The 18,563-nt window shown below is 35.0% G+C and overlaps 1 long non-coding RNA gene across 9 annotated transcripts; it reads right to left on the reverse strand.

Annotated features, from left to right (window-relative positions):
- Positions 1-1,189: 1,189 nt before the first annotated feature.
- On the reverse strand, positions 1,190-10,564 carry LOC113323429. Of its 9 annotated transcripts, none has more exons than XR_003347597.1 (9): positions 10,355-10,564; positions 10,197-10,271; positions 7,806-7,900; positions 7,648-7,722; positions 6,278-6,325; positions 3,091-6,193; positions 2,933-3,007; positions 1,568-1,615; positions 1,190-1,484 (listed from the first exon to the last, which is right to left on the reverse strand). It is a non-coding gene; the product is annotated as an uncharacterized LOC113323429 (long non-coding RNA). The 9 variants fall into 9 exon arrangements; XR_003347602.1 differs by having other exon boundaries at positions 3,091-3,185; positions 4,835-6,325; XR_003347599.1 differs by having other exon boundaries at positions 3,091-3,810; positions 4,835-6,325.
- Between the last annotated feature and the right edge of the window lie 7,999 nt (positions 10,565-18,563).

The raw sequence follows: 18,563 nt of genomic DNA on the forward strand, positions 1-18,563 counted from the left end.
ACATTATTTTTCATGTATCAACAACTATCATCGACAACCCCATCACATTTCCGTCCAATTGGACTATGCAATGTAGTTTCCAAGTTCATCGCAAAAATTCTGCTGAATCGGTAAAGGCATATACTTCAGTTCAGCATCAGTCCGTTTCAAAGTACCTTTATACCCAACTGTATTTCAAGACAACATTGTCATTGTTTCAGAATATTTCATTATGTACGAACCACATCACCAACTAAACACCCAAAAATAAAGTATATGATAGTCTAGATTGGGAGTTCATTCACGCTGCATTCACAAAGTTGGGATTTACTGAAAAGTTCATTGACTACATAATGACATGTGTTACCACGGTCACATACTCATTCAACATTAATGAAAAACCACAGGGAAACATCAAACCAACACGAGGGCAATGGCAAGGTGATCCGCTTTCACCCTACATTTCCATAATCTGTGCAGAAGTCCTCTCTACAAATTTTGGACAACTAGAGATGCAAATGAGACTCTCGGGCTTCAGCTTCTTAATATCAAGAAAAACACCACTTTTTCTCCAACTCATGTATGTTGACCGAAAAATTTACCCTTCTAACGGATTACCAACTGTAACAGACTGGAAAATTTACCCTTCTAACGGGTTGAAATCCAACCCGTTCCGTCACTTGAAAGTACAGAAATATACGTAAATTCATTTGACAAAAAAAATCAAATAAAAGTAAGACATTAACCACAACAAAATAATTTCATTTTCTTAAAAGAAAAAGGCTCAATGATAAAGATCAATGATAAAAGAAAAATAATGATAAAAGAAGATGCTTAATATCAAAAAGGAAAGCATCTTATTGAACAGAATTTGTCAAAGCCAAAGAGATTTGATACTCAATTCCCACTAGCAAAATGAAGTTAACTACAGAAATCTACATCCAAATATACAAAGTGTTTGTACAAAACTATCACTCAACTGTACAAGATTATTAGCATTCATACTTTGGAAATTTTTTATAAGAACTAACTTAGCATAAACACCGAAACACCCCAGCCCTTGATATATATATATACAAGGACAACAATATGACCACATTACGTCCATATCTCCACGCAGTAAGCTTTTCTCAGCTTACTACATCGATCTAGCTCCGAACTTTGTGGTAAAACAAAAAAAAACGGGGTGAGCCACAACCCAGTAGGGGTATAACAGTAATCGAATGCCATGAAATATACAAATGAAATTCCAAAAGCTTAAAGCATCATTAGAGCATAAAACTAGAATCTGAAATTCATAAGTAAATTTAAAGTATTTGTTCATAAACATTTATGATCTGCCAGTCATTTGAAAATAGATAAAATTACTCTACTAATCCTTTGGCGAACGTTGTCAGGATAGCCCGATACCAGCAACCGTTATCAAACAAACGGTCTTCCGGGTTGCCATCCGTAGATGGGGTGCCAATTAAGGCCTGACGGTCCTATAATAGAGTCCAGTAGTTCTGAAATAAAATCAGTATTCGTCAAGGAAACATCCAAAAAAACCAAGTTATGAAAACCTGGCGAATCATAACTGAAAACTTACTCAAATACGAGTGTCGGCAGTATTCTCGAAGTTCGATTAAGCATACATCTGTTGAGAGTCATATTTATAAATCAACAAACTTAATCCATCAAAGCTTAACAGTGAAGTTTACAAGAGAACATTTCAATCATCAGATAACATAAAAGGAGTGCAACTTGTCAAATCATTGAGCATAAACAGCAAGGAATATAAACATGAGATGGGTATTCAGAAAATTTTCAGTTTTGACCATCTTTAATTGAAAATCCGTATAAAATTCACTAAGAGATGGAACTCGGCCAATATTACATCGTTGCAAAGCTAAGAGGTCATTCTTTAACGTAAAAATGATAAGAAGTATCAATGAGATGCATAGACGTGCGTAACAGTCTCGACAAAACTGGACAGAGATTGCAATTTCCTCAAAATTACAGTTTTGATAGTCTATAATAAAAAAAATCACACAAAATTCGTTATGCAATGGAATTTGACGAATTTGGTCTCTTTGGAAAGATGAAAAAATTCTACTTAGTGTAAAAATGATAATCAGTAGTAATAGTATGCATAGATGTGCATAAAAGTTTCAAGAAACCAGGACAGTAACTTCGTTTCCAGAAAATTGAAGTTTTTGGTAGGGTATAATAAAATATTCGTGAAAAATTCATTGGACGACGGAAATGGGCAAGCTTGGTCTAGTTGAAAATAGGAGAGATGCCTATTTAACTTAAAAATAATAAAAAAAAGAGTACCCAGTTGTATAGCTGTTTCGAAAAGTCTCAATAAAACAGGCCAGAAACATGTTTCTCAGAAAAATTGTAGTTTCGGCAGGCTCCGATCAAAATTTTGTACAAAAACCATTTAGTGATGGAATTCAGATATTTTGGTCTCTTTGGAAAGCTGATAAATCCCTCTTCAAGATAAAAATGTAAAGAAAATTAAATGGGTTATGTAGATCTTTAGAAAATCCTCAATAAAACAGGACAGCAGTACCTTTGCAGGAATGTTAAAATTCTTTCCACAAACACTTAATGAGTTATTTTAGAAACTCAATTGGAAACTTGATTTTTGATGAAAATCAGAACTTGAATGAACTAACACCATGTTTAATCTTCAAAAATCATTTCTTTAAGCATTTGAATATGCAATTCACAATGCAAAGACTAAACAAAGAGTAAATATGGAGTTTCAAACCATGCATGTGGCTTGTGTACAAAATCAGCAAAAAACATTGTTAAATTGAAAAGAGTTCATGAATAGAGTTGGTTACCTTTAGGGTTTACTGCATACGAAATACCCTTTTAATGAAATCACAAATCAAAGAAAACTAGAAGAACTAAGGTCCAAATAGCACAAAGATAAACAAAAGATAGGAAAAAAAAAACCTACCCTGAATTGAAACGAAAAGCGACATAAACCAATGGGAATCCGAGCTCCAACTTTCGTAAGGTCAAAATAAGATCTCTGAAATATTATTCAAACACATTTCAAGCTTAATCACAACTGGAATTGGTTTGACAAAAAGGAAATATAAAAATAACCCTTACCTTGACTGAAAATTCCAATCCAAATTCCAATCTCATTAATGGGTTTCGTAATCTAGCCGCAAAAACACAAAATCCTTCTTTTGAACTTCTAGTTTCTTAAGAAGATGAGAAAGTGGAAGAAGAAGAAAAACAGAGAAAATAACAATGAGAAACTGAGAAAACAAAGTGAATTGGTTATTATGAATCTGATTTTCTTTTGAATTAACAACATTACCCCTCATCTCTTCTTTTAGCGACACATATCCTAATAGGTGTCAAGAAGTCAATTCTGGTCTTAGTCAAAACTAATTGGAATTTCCCCCCTTATGAATAGCTAAATGTATTAATAGCACCCTACTTGGTACTCAAGGCAATCACCCCGCATTTCACATGCAAGACACAAAAGTGTTAAATTTGGTGCACCCACATTGTACAATCCCTCAAGCACATAATCCAAATTAAATTTTTACGTATGTCACACCATTACCCACTGAAAAATATTTTCGTTCCCGAAAATCAAAACAAAACTAAGGGCTAAAAGACAATCCCCGTACGACTTTCGATATTACTCTTGCATTCTGAATTATGTTTTCCAAGATGCCTCTTCCAAGATACGATGTTAGAGAAACACCATCACCACCATCACCATCTTGAAGGTCTTCATCTTGAGGACTTGCTTCTTTGTGCCGAGAATTCGCAATCACTTCTTTACGTAGTTCACATTGTGGTCCGATTGTAAGCCTTGTCAGTCAGACACGTGAAAAGGATCAAAAGTATCGTCCAAACGAGGATATGTGGAATTTTAAAAGAGGTTAAAATGTTTCTTTCAGCGCTAAATGTACTGGTAGAAAAACAAGATCATGCTGACCTTGAATATAGGTACAATGACACATAATGAAAGAGAAACGATATAACACAAGTAAGAGCCAGTCTTAAATTCCTTCTCAAAATGAAATATAAAGAGAAACAACATCTGGCTTAAATGGTTATAAAACAGAGAATGCAAGCTGGCAATCAAATTAAATCGTTCTGAAAACATTTAACAAATGAGATTAGATCAAAATAGTTGGCTTGGAAAACTCAGTAGTATCATGATATAAACTAAGACAAATCAAATTTACATTTTTCGTTAGTTTGAACAAATGTGTGAAGAAAAATTCACAGAAAATTGAGACAACGTATAAGCAGAACTTAAAATTCTTTTTGTGATACACGACAACATAAACCTCAAACCAATATTAACACAGAGATCATAAAATGTGAAATATCAACGAGTGTTTACTTTACACATAACAAAGCTTCCTATTTTTTGTTTTCACAAGAAAGATGTAAGACACAAATATAATATGAAAACGGTTGTTGGGATGTAAGGAAAATACCTTCCGAGTTCAGACAGATGTATATATAATACATAAACAGTAAACTAAAGCATTTTCCTCAAAGACAGAAGTCAAAGATCAAACTCATGGGAAAGGAAATATTATTAAGCAATTAGGATAAAAACTGAATCCAATTAAGTTCTGTAAAAATAAAAAATAAAAAGTTCATGCAACTATCAACCTTAAATCATGCACATATGAAATTTTGTTCTAAAAGCATTTTCGCAAAGCACACAGATCAGAAATGTTTATGTTCAGACTAACGAAATTCAAATATCCATTTGATTCCTAAGTAAAGAAAATCCATGACCTTAAAATAAACTTGATTAAACATGATTAGTTAATATGTATAGAGATTAATAAATCAAGAGGAAGAAAGCCCTTACTTGCGAAACTTAGACAATGCAAACACAATTCCAACTCCACAACTGAATCACACACTATTCTTCACTCCAAGCCTGTTGCGGCACACTTTGTTCTTGTACTAAAACCTTTCGCCTTTCCAGCTGATGTAGTTTCCATACTAACACTTCGGGACATATTTAGAAAGGCATCAAAATATTGACTAGGGATATATTTTGTTAGCTACACTCATTAAACTATGAGTCTAAGACTCACAAGAAGCTATACATATATATCATGGCTTTGAATTTTTTTTTTACCCAACCCCAAAGCAATTCAATAAAACCGAAAGCAACTTTACGTTTATCAAAACCGAAAATAAGGATGATACAAACCAAAACAATTTGTTTACGACTTAAAATCAAGTACACGGAACCGGAAAACAAGTAAGTCCAACACTCACATTCCAAAGTAAATCGGAACTACTCTGATACCAACTTTAACAGACTGGAAAATTTACCCTTCTAACGGGTTGGATTTTAACCCATACAGCAAGGCTAAAATCCCGTTTCGTCACTTGAAAGTATAGAAATATCTGTAAATTCATTTGACAAAAAAATAAAATAAAAGTAATACATTAACCACGACAAAATGATTTCATTTTCTTAAAATCAAAAGGCTCAATTATAAAGATCAAATTATAAATAAAAATAATGATAAACGAAGATGCTCAATATCAAAAAAGAAAGCATCGTATTGAACAGAATTTTCCAAAAGCAAAGATATTTGATACTCAACTCCCACAAGAAAAATGAAGGTAACTACAGAAATCTACATCCAAATATACAAATTGTTTGTACAAAACTATCATTCAACTGTACAAGATTTTTAGCATTCATACTTTGGAAATTTTTTATAAGAACTAACTTAGCATAAACACCGAAACACCCCAGCCCTTGATATATATATATACAAGGACAACAATATGTACCACATTGCGTCCATATCTCCACGCAGTAAGCTTTTCTCAGCTTACTACATCGAGCTAGCTCCGAACTTTGTGGTAAAACAAAACAAAACGGGGTGAGCCACAACCCAGTAGGGGGTATAACAATAATCGAATGCCATGAAATATACAAATGAAATTCCAAAAGCTTAAAGCATCATTAGAGCATAAAACTAGAATCTGAAATTCATAAGTAAATTTAAAGTATTTGTTCATAAACATTTATAATCTGCCAGTCATTTGAAAATAGATAAAATTACTCTACTAATCCTTTGGCGAACGTTGTCAGGATAGTCCGATACCAGCAACCGTTATCAAACAAACGGTCTTCCGGGTTGCCATCCGTAGATGGGGTGCCAATTAAGGCCTGACGGTCCTATAATAGAGTCCACTAGTTCTGAAATAAAATCAGTATTCGTCAAGGAAACATCCAAAAAAAACCAAGTTATGAAAACCTGGCGAATCATAACTGAAAACTTACTCAAATACAAGTGTCGGCAGCATTCTCGAAGTTCGATTAAGCATACATCTGTTGAGACTCATATTTATAAATCAACAAACTTAATCCATCAAAGCTTAACAGTGAAGTTTACAAGAGAACATTTCAATCATCAGATAACATAAAAGGAGTGCAACTTGTCAAATCATTGAGCATAAACAGCAAGGAATATAAACATGAGATGGGTATTCAGAAAATTTTCAGTTTTGACCATCTTTAATTGAAAATCCGTATAAAATTCACTAAGCGATGGAACTCGGCCAATATTACATCGTTGCAAAGCTAAGAGATCACTCTTTAACATAAAAATGATAAGAAGTAGCAATGATATGCATAGCCGTGCGTAACAGTCTCGACAAAACTGGACAGAGATTGCAATTTCCGCAAAATTACAGTTTTGATAGTCTATAATAAAAAAAATCACACAAAATTCGTTATGCAATGGAATTTGACGAATTTGGTCTCTTTGGAAAGATGAAAAAATTCTACTTAGTGTAAAAAATGATAATCAGTAGTAATAGTATGCATAGATGTGCATAAAAGTTTCAAGAAACCAGGACAGTAACTTCGTTTCCAGAAAATTGAAGTTTTTGGTAGTGTATAATAAAATATTCGTGCAAAATTCATTGGACGACGGAAATGGGCAAGCTTGGTCTCGTTGAAAATAGGAGAGATGCCTATTTAACTTAAAAATGATAAAAGAAAAAAAGAGTACCCAGTTGTATAGCTGTTTCGAAAAGTCTCAATAAAACAGGCCAGAAACATGTTTCTCAGAAAAATTGTAGTTTCGGCAGGCTCCGATCAAAATTTTGTACAAAAACCATTTAGTGATGGAATTAAGATATTTTGGTCTCTTTGGAAAGCTGATAAATCCCTCTTCAAGATAAAAATGTTAAGAAAATTAAATGGGTTATGTAGATCTTTAGAAAATCCTCAATAAAACAGGACAACAGTACCTTTGCAGGAATGTTAAAATTCTTTCCACAAACACTTAATGAGTTATTTTAGAAACTCAATTGGAAACTTGATTTTTGATGAAAATCGGAACTTAAATTAACTAACACCATGTTTAATCTTCAAAAATCATTTCTTTAAGCATTTGAATATGCAATTCACAATGCAAAGACTAAACAAAGAGTAAATATGGAGTTTCAAACCATGCATGTGGCTTGAGTACAAAATCAGCAAAAAGCATTGCTAAATTGAAAAGAGTTCATGAACAGAGTTGGTTATCTTTAGGGTTTACTGCATACGAAATACCCTTTTAATGAAATCACAAATCAAAGAAAACTAGAAGAACTAAGGTCCAAATAGCACAAAGATAAACAAAAGATAGGAAAAAAAAAACCTACCCTGAATTGAAACGAAAAGCGACATAAACCAATGGGAATTCGAGCTCCAAGTTTCGTAAGGTCAAAATAAGATCTCTGAAATATTATTCAAACACATTTCAAGCTTAATCACAACTGGAATTGGTTTGACAAAAAGGAAATATAAAAATAACCCTTACCTTGACTCAAAATTCCAATCCAAATTCCAATCTCATTAATGGGTTTCGTAATCTAGCCGCAAAAACACAAAATCCTTCTTTTGAACTTCTAGTTTCTTAAGAAGATGAGAAAGTGGAAGAAGAAGAAAAACAGAGAAAATAACAATGAGAAACTGAGAAAACAAAGTGAATTGGTTATTATGAATCTGATTTTCTTTTGAATTAACAACATTACCCCTCATCTCTTCTTTTAGTGACACATATCCTAATAGGTGTCAAGAAGTCAATTCTGGTCTTAATCAAAACTAATTGGAATTTCCCCCCCTTATGAATAGCTAAATGTATTAATAGCACCCTACTTGGTACTCAAGGCAAATCACCCAGCATTTCACATGCAAGACACAAAAGTGCTAAATTTGGCGCACCCACATTGTACAATCCCTCAACCACATAATCCAAATTAAATTTTTAGCATTCATACTTTGGAAATTTTTTAAAGAACTAACTTCGCATAAACACCGAAACACCCAACCCATGATATATATATATACAAGGACAACAATATGTAGCACATTGCCTCCATAGCTCCACGTCGTAATCTTTTCTCAGCTTACTACATCGAGCTAGATCTGAACTCTGTGGGAAAACCAAACAAAACGGGATGACCCACAGCCTAGTAGGGGGTATAATAGTAATCGAATGCCATGAAATATACAAATGAAATTCCAAAAGCTTAAAGCATCATTAGAGCATAAAACTAGAATTTGAAATTCATAAGTAAATTTAAAGTATTTGTTCATAAACGTTTGTGATCTGCCATTCGTTTGAAAATTGATAAAATCACTCTACTAATCCTTTGGCGAACGCCATTGTCAGGGTAGTCTGATACCAGCCACCGTTTTCAAACAAACAGTCTTCCGGGTTTCCATCCGTTGATGGGGTGCCAGTTAAGGCCTGACGGTCCTATAATAGAGTTCACTAGTTTTCAAATAAAATTAGTATTCGTCAAGGAAACATCCACAAAACCAAGTTATGAAAACCTCGCGAATCATAACTGAAAACTTACTCAAAACTTACATCTACTGATAGTCATGTTTATAAATCAACAAACTTAATCCATCAAAGCTTAACAGTAAAGTTTACAAGAGAACATTTCAATCAACAGATAACATAAAAGGAATGCAACTTGTCAAATCATTGAGCATAAACATCAAGGAATATAAACATGAGATGGATATTCAGAAAATTTCCAGTTTTGACCATCTTTAATCAAAAATCCGTATAGAATTCATTAAGCGATGGAACTCGGGAAATATTACATCCTTGGAAAGCTAAGAGAGAACTCTTTAATATAAAAAGGATGAGAAGTAGCAATGAGATGCATAGATGTGCGCAACATTCTCGACAAAACAGGAAAGGGATTGCAATTTCAGCAAAATTACATTTTCGATAGTCTGTAATAAAAAAATCACACAAGATTCGTTATGCAATAGAATTTGCCGAATTTGGTCTCTTTGGAAAGATGAAAAAAATTCTATTTAACGTAAAAATGATAAGAAGTAGTAATAAGTTGCATAGATGTGCATAAAAGTTTCGACAAACCAGGACAGTAACTTCGTTTCCAGAAAATTGTAGTTTTTGGTAGTGTACAATAGAAAATTCGCGCAAAATTCATTGGGCGACGGAAATGGGCAAGCTTAGTCTCGTTGAAAAGATAAGAGATCCATATTTAAATTAAAAATTATTAAAAAAGAGTAACGAGTTGTATAGCTATTAGTTGTATAGCTATTTCGAAAAGTCTCAATAAAACAGGCCAGAAACATGTTTCTCAGAAAAATTGTAGTTTCGGCAGGCTCCGATCAAAAATTTGTACAAAAATTATCTAGTGATGGAATTCAGAGATTTTGGTCTCTTTGGAAAGCTGAGAAATCCCTCTTCAAGATAAAAATATTAAGAAAATTAAATGGGTTCTGTAGATCTTTAGAAAAGCCTCACTAAAATAGGACAGCGGTACCTTCGCAGGAATTTTAAAGTTCTTTTCACAAACACTTAATGGGTTATTTTAGAAACTCAATTGGAAACTTGATTTTTGATGAAAATCAGAACTTGAATGAACTAACACCATTTTTAATCTTCAAAAATCATTTCTCTAAGCATTTGAATATGCAATTTACAATGAAAAGACTATACAAGGAGTAAATATGGAGTTTCAAACCATGCATGTGACTTGTGTACAAAATCAGCAAAAAGCTTGGTTAAATTGAAAAGAGTTCATGAACAGAGTTGGTTACCTTTAGGGTTTACTAGCATACGAAATACCCTTTAAACGAAATCACAAATCAACGAAAACTAGAAGAATTAAGGTCCAAATAGCACAAAGAAAAACAAGAGATAGGAAAGAAAAAACCCTACCTTGAATTGAAACGAAAAGCGACATAAACCAATGGGAATCCGAGCTCCAAGTTTCATAAGGTCAAAAGAAAACCTCTGAAATATTATTCAAACATATTTCAAGCTTAATCACAACTGAAATTGGTTTGCCAAAAAGGAAATATAAAAAGAACCCTTACCTTTACTCAAAATTCCAATCCAAATAACAATCCCATTAATGGGTTTAGTAAACAAGACGCAAAAACACAAAATCCTTCTTTTGAACTTCTAGTTTCTTAAGAAGATGAGAAAGTGGAAGAAAAAGAAAAACAGATAAAATAACAATGAGAAACTGAGAAAACAAAGTGATTTGGTTATTATGAATCTGATTTTCTTTTGAATTGACAGCATTACCCCTCATCTTTTCTTTTAGTGACACATATCCTAATAGGTGTCAAGAAGTCAATCTGGTCTTAGTCAAAACTAATTAGAATTCCCCCTAGGCCTATTCCTATGGACATGCTAAAAAAATGCTATATGGCATGCCATGTGGCATGGCAAATGAGTTTTTCCATTATGGTAGATATGTGAAATTTGATTAAAAACATATATTTAATTGTGTTGGGTGAGACCCTAATAAATAAAATATACATTTAGGTTAGTGTGGTGGGGTACTTATAAAAGTTTTAGTATTATAATATATTGAGTGGGACCCTTTAAATATAAAAATATATTAGAATAATGAAAAAGTAGGAGAGAAGGATAATTTATATACGGGTGGGATCCGTTGACATGGTTATATTGACATAATCTTCACATTTTAGCGTCATTTTTTCTACTGAGCCCAACTGGCAATGAATTTGAAGCTAATATTTTGGCGACGTGTTCCTCATATAAAAATCTACATTCCTACCAAAAATGACTGTATTTTGAAATAAGAAACTTCATCATCCAAAATTTTTAATTTCAACCGTTAATGTTCAACGGTTAATATTCAAAATCATAGATGGTGGTTTTATACATCTCGGAATGCTCTCATTTTTGGTTGGAATGTAGAGACTCATAAGTGGGAACATTTCACCAAAATATTAGCTTCAGATTCGTTGTTGTTTTGGATCAGTAAAAAAAATTATAACCATGCCAACGAATTATGTCAATATAACCATGTCAACGAATCCTACCCTTATATGTATATATAAAATTACTTGGCGATGGAAAGACCAGCGTTGGCGATTGACTGACCAACGAGCGATGGAATCTCTATCGCTCGATGAAAACTCTGTCGTGTATGTCTATATGCCAGGACTGGCATATAGGCATACGAGTTTGGCAGTTTGGCATACTATAATGGGTGCATATATACCACATTTCATGTTTTAACATGTGCATAGGAATAGGACTTATGAATGGCTAAATGTGTTAATAGCACCCTATTTGGTACTTAAGGAAATCACCCAGCATTTCACATGCAAGACACAAAAGTGCTAAATTTGGTGCACCCACATTGCACAATCCCTCAAGCCCATAATCCAAATTAAATTTCTACGTATGTCACACATGCACAATAAACCCAGACACGTGTAACACACTTCAAATTGTATTCCAAGCTTATTCATCCTCGGGCAAGCCAACAAATAAATAAAAACAAATCCTCATTCATCCACCACTTTAAACTCATACCATCTACTATTCATCGGCTACTCTCAACTTTTGGCATCACAACTACCTCTGAACCACCAACTTACATACACTGGAATGTCTTCTAAAAAAGGGAAAATTACGTCGCACATATTTGTGGATCTGTTCAATAAGGTACAACGCAACAAAAAAAAATGTTAATCAAGCAGGCATATTGGTACTTATTAACACGACACTGACTCCAACTGCTAATCACATAATGCAGATACAGATGCTTACAATACACGTGCGTAAAAAAAATGAATAGTATTGCTCATATATTTTTGGGGGCATAACAACCAACAAAGAAAATTTCACCCAATAAGTTGGGATAAACTCATAAAACCAAAAAGGAAGTTAAGTGTTGGGATTCGACAAAGCAAGAAACACAATACGACGTTACTTCTCAAGAGAGTATGGCATTTGCATAGAAATCAAGACTCAATCTGGACCAACATGTGTTACGAGAAATATCCACATAATCAGCCAATTCTTGATACTTCTCACAATAACCGCACTCAACAGACAACTAGTCCATACCGGAAATTTTACTAACCTTGTTTATATTTTGCAGGAAAAATGTTTTACTAAAATTGGCAGTGTACAATCAACATTAATTTCCGACAACTAGATACCACAGCAAACCACCCAACATATCCCAACTACCACCAGACACAAAAGTGGAGACCCTCATCAACCCCCGTCAAACTCATGGAATCATGATATCATTTTCAACTCATATACCTAAACAACCCAATGCATCATAAACATCCATCTCCCGACTCAATCAATACCGGGTTGGTCATATGGCCGTAATCGAAATACAGAGGCTACACGGTTAAAACATGATATCATGCCATCACAAAACCACCACCTCCTCAACAAAAAAACCCACCCACTTCAAATACCAACCCAACCAAACACATCCATCAACACCGTGGACTACAAACTCCTTCGAACCTCAGATGTCCACCAAAAATCAGCAGGCTTTTCTTGTGGAAAGTCACTTTAATTTAGAAGGATTATCAATCTTTGATAAACTTCACCACCTACAGATCACACCAAACAACACTTTTCCTAGTTGAAATCAACACGTCGCATCTTCTGTGAATGCGCTCTAGCAGAAAGAGTATGGAATCTAATCATGACCTATTTAGCGAGAAGCCCAAACAACCAAAATACCTACAATCAACAAGATCCCTCGTTACTACCAACTACATTCGTACCACCTCACACCCATCCACCACCATAAACCTCTTGGAATCCATAGATACCACTCACATACCAATTTCAACATTCCACGCCCATCAACATCACATACTCGCAATACAAGCACAACAATTCATCACACTCACCACAGACTGTGGCACCGCCAGCAGATATGAAGGCATTACTAGACAAGGAGCTACCAACTACAGCACTAATTCTATTCTCCTTCACCATGTGTCATTTATGGTTGGAAAACAATTCGCAGGTCTACAAGAATATTAGGCAAACACCACATCAAATAGTGACTATAATTCTGACAATGTTTGAAGAATACAAATGGGTATAAAACCACCTCATTCAATACTGCCCCAACGACTACACACCTCAACTAAAGTCTACTAGAGTCTACAGAGAAGCAACAATTTTACAGGATGGAAGGCACCAGCAATACATTGGATCAAAATCAATACTGATGAAGTGGCAAGAGAAAATCCGGCATCGGAAACAGCAGGATGCATATGCAATAACAACACAGGAAAAGTTATTATGGCAATGGCGATAGCATTATGAATCACAACATCAATCATGGAGGAAACATGGGGATTACTAGTAAAAACCAGACTAGCAATACAATAAAAATGAAGAATGGTCTGGTTTGAAGCAGATTCTCAGGCACTAATACACATAACCACCAACGTTCATTGTCGTGCTATCTAAAAGACATGATTCAGGAAATCAAGAATCTAATGGAAACCGTTCCCCATATAAAAATAACGCATGTATACAAAAAAAAACAAATCAGGCGGCTGACAAACTAGCAAATGAGGTAGTGGACCACCAACAAAGACAACCGGCGACTACAACAACAAGAATCTGGGATAATATATGCCCATCTTTTGTTTCTAACATTGCAGTGAAAAGATGTCAACATACATTGAACATGAGCAGTAACTCTTATCATTTATTGTTCAAAGATATTCCTTGGTACTCGTGGTGATCTTGCGCCGAAATAAATTAAGAATCTTTTAATTAAGGTTTTTGGTTTTATATGCTTTAATTACCAGCAATTAATGCATAGCTCTAGAGAATAAAAATTAGTAATGTGCATTTACTAATTGAATATTTTCTATTGAGAGATTTCAGAAATATTGGACCAGCATTTATTGGAATTAGGAAAACCGGATTTGGAAATTCATTCCATATCATGAGAATATTTTTAGTTAGGAGCTACCAATTCCTATCAAGGAGAACCTAGACTAAGGTTAGCTTACACAAATGTTGAAGGCACTTAGTTTTCGGATTTAAACATCAACTAGTTTTTATTGACATCGCATACTGATAAGCACGAAAGTGCGATGCTTTTTCACTCGTAATTACAATAGCTAGGACTCATTATTTGTCTAATAAACTTGTTTTAGTTGTTTTTGGAAGAATAAGCTCTTGTGGAGAATTGGCTCGAAAAATTGTTGTTTGCACCCGGAGGACACGTGTTATTCGGACTCTCAATGTTGGTTAAGGGGCACCTCAATTACTAAAGGGCGCCCAGTTACTAAGGGGCACCTTCTTTACTATTTGGAACCTATGGATATTCTCACCCCAGTTCAGGATAGGAGGCATCCATTTTCATCATTCAAATTATGGAAATTGGCGGGAAACTTTTGCATTGGATAAACAGAATTACGGTTAGTGATTTTGGCGTGTGTTAATGAGATTCAATGGCTGAAACTGTTCGGGATGACTTGAATCAGATTAAGAGGCATGGCATGAGCTCCAGAATCAACTGGATTTGGGTGGAAAGTTGTGTGGAAGCAAAACAGGGAAGTGCAGCTTTTAAACCCGATTACCCTGGTTTTGGATTTGGAGGATTTTTAGGAAGATTCAAGTGCTATAATCGATTGTATTGGGCCTGTTTATATTAAGCAGGACCGATAATTCCATCAAACTCGAAGAAATTGGGCTGGATAATCATTGGGAAGCAAAACAGGAAGTGAGAGAAAGTTCGGGTTTCTCCAGCATTTTGTTTGTGAAGATTTGTGAGTTATTTAGCGAGATTCTTGGCTTGCATTGGATTGGTATAATCCTGTTGCGAGGAAACAGGACTGGTAAGTCCATCAAAATTGAAGAAATCGGGCCGCGACATGAACTCGAAGTTAAACAGGGGAGTGAAAGAAAACTCAGGTTTTCTTGTGAAATATGCGTGGAGATTTCATACCTGCACGAGTGTACAACGCTTATCAAACTCTTTTATATCGTGTATGGTGTGTGTTTGAAGCAAATCAATGCGTGGTGGAGATTAAAGAGGTAAGAAAATATTCCCGAGAATATTTTCTTTAATGCCGAGTAATGGAGGATTATTGGAGTAATGAGCGAGATGTCTTCTGCCTGTGAGGCTATATAAGGTGTTGAGAAGTCATAGAATGGATCATCGAGAGTTGGGAGAGGCTACAGAGCTGAAGAGGAGAAGTTGCAGAAACTTCTCTGCTGCTGCAGAGAGGTAGAAGACTAAGAACACCGACGACGTTGTGGGTCTGTCGTTTTACAACTGTCATAGTTCAAGGCTTAGTGACAGTTTTTTACGACATTTTCCTAATATAGTTTCTGTGACAGCTGCTTTGCAAATTGTAACGGTGAGTTTGTAACGCCTTTTAGGCGTTGCAAGTTCCCGGTCTATGTTATTTTTCTCCTTTTCTTCATTGTAAACACCATTTGAACTATATAAAAAATATTTGGAGAGTGTCTACATCATGAGTAGCTAAACCCCAACACTGGGACGACGGAGGAAGCCGAATTTCATACATGGGTATACTCTATATGACTTTTGCACTAATTAAAATAGAATTATGATTTTGATTAATTAGTTGTCATTTCATTGATGGGTCATGCTTGCTTAGATGTTTTGATGTCCCATACTTAGGATTTACAACTAATATTTTGAGAATCTATCTTGGCAAAAATAAGAGTCCATGTTTTTATTTATTGAGCTAGAATTGTTGAAGAATAAATAATTGAACTTGATGATATGAATTCGGTGAAATCCTAGTCCCAGTAACTCTCGCTTTTATTTATCGTTTTCATTGAATCTTTAAATTTAATCTTCACAAGTCTTAGAGTTCGAATCTGTTTACTACTACGACAATTAAAAATAATACTAATTTTGGCGCCGCCGACGCGGACTTGTTTTTAGATTAATTTTTAGGTTTATTTTTATTTTGTACAGTATTTTCATTTCATTTTAGATTTTCTTTTTTCCTTTTTACGCGTTTCTTTTTGTATTTCTTTTCAGGGACTTTTTGAGGATGATGACTTCTTCCGAGGAGACGTCACCTAAGATGACATTGGCAGAATATAAGCGTAGAAGTCAAATCACCAGGAAACCTCATCTGAAATGACGCTTGGTGAATACATGCATAGGCAACGGTATGGAGTTTTTGCTCCACAAATGGTAAGTGAAGAATCCCCCTTTAATGATATATGAGAAGTATTACAAATACACACCACCTAGTTTGGAACAAAGATAGAGAATTCTGGAATGCCAAAAATTATTTGATGATGATGATGATCAGTCTTGTAGTCACTCTCTGTTCCAAACAGAATTTCTAGATGACCCTGTGGATGATTGTGTAGATGATTTGCCTAATTCCATAGATGAGTCTATCTCACAAGATAATTCACCCGACTCAGAGGTTGTATCTAGTCCCATAGACTTCTGAAAGTTACCTAATTTAGGGTTAGCATTATGTGCTTCTAAAAATTTGTTGGATTACTTTGCATCCAAATACCCAGAGGACGTCCCTGTTTCTGATACCGTGCATGAGCCAATTGATATTTCCCCGGTCCCAATAGTATCCCCATATTTTGTTCTTTACACACTTCCTTGTGTAGTAAAAACTAGGTTTGGGGGTAATCCTCTATTTCTGACAGTTTCAGTGTCCCCACATTTTCATAACATAATTGTGAAGCTGTCGTTTGTAAATACTGTATTTTGGGTTGACCCACAAATTTTCAGATTGTTAATTTTTGGGGATCCTTTTTGTACATTCCAGTAGGTATTTTTCTTTTATTTTTGCTTTTCTTATATTTTCGTTTACTCTTTGCATCTTATGAATTTCCCATCTTAATTTTTGCGTTGGATGACTCAATTACATTGAGGACAATGTAATGTTTAAGTGTGGGGGAGAGGTTAACTTTTTACTTTATTTTTCAGGATTGTTCTTGCAAATCATGATCAGCTGTTGAGCGGGTCTATTATAGGTTTGTAGGCATGTTATGACCAGCTGTGTAGCGGGTCTAAAAAATAAAAAAAATAATTAATTATTAGGATTATGACCAGCTGTTGAGCGGGTCTATTTTCATGTGTTTTCTTATTATGACCAGCTGTGTAGCGGGTCTAAAAAAAAGATGAATGTTAGGGTTATGACCAGCTGTGTGGCAGGTCTTTTTCTTCATCTTGCATGTTATGACCAGTTGTGTAGTGAGTCTACAAAAAAACAAAGACAAAAAAATTTAGAGTATTTTCTATGACCAGCTGTTTAGCGGGTCTTTCTGTCTAGCTGTTTAGCAGACATCTCTCGATCTTGCTGTTTAGCGGATTCGTCTCACTGTTTAGCAGACATCTCTTCACCATTGTTTAGTGGATCCGTCTCGCTGTTTAGCAGACTTCTCTTCACCATTGTTTAGTGGTTTTGTTTCGCTGTTTAGCAGACAACACTCTTTATATCCAGTTATGTAGCGGATATATTCTTTGTTTTACTCGAGGACTAGCAAAATATAAGTGTGGGGGTGTTGATAAGCACGTAAGTGCTACATTTTATACCCATATTCATATTAGTTAGGACTCGATACTTTAGCTAATAACACTATTTTAGTGCTTTTGTAGAAAGTACGAGCAAATTCTGCCATCCAGAAAATACACAGCTGAGTGGAAAGTTATATGGTGTTATTGGCTAGAGTCGTCGTTACGGCTGCTCGGAGTACTACTTTGTGCACTGGATGGGGACGAATGTGACGACTACAATCTTAATTACCACCAGCATCTATACATTCATTCATGGCCAGGGAGTAAAATAAAATGGAACGAAGATTCTTAATCTTGTTGTGATGCAATGGAGACGGACTGTATACTGAGTTCGATATGGGGGTTTGGCTGGCTGATAAGTGGACAGTGGGATTTATGTTCTCAAGCTGATGTTGGAGCCGAATGGTTGACATAGTCATGAGCTCGAGTTGTTACAATATGAGAATGAGAGATGAGAATTGGCATTTGAAACTCGAGCCTAGAATAGAGAATATGAAGATGCGTTATCTCCAAGAATAATATTGGTGGAAGTTTAGTATTTGCTCGGTGATTGAGCTTAACTGGAAGCGGTTGTCGTTTCCTGAGTTTGAGAAGAAGGTGCTGTGTAGTTGGAGATGCTGCGACCTGCTGGTGCTGACGATTGTTGCATGGAGAGCTTGGACGGAGCTGAACAACTTCCATGGTTTTGAACTGCGTACAAGAAGTGGAGATGAATTTGAGGAATTATG

The sequence above is a fragment of the Papaver somniferum genome, chromosome 11, assembly GCF_003573695.1.
Source record: "Papaver somniferum cultivar HN1 chromosome 11, ASM357369v1, whole genome shotgun sequence".
NCBI classification, from domain to species: domain Eukaryota; kingdom Viridiplantae; phylum Streptophyta; class Magnoliopsida; order Ranunculales; family Papaveraceae; genus Papaver; species Papaver somniferum.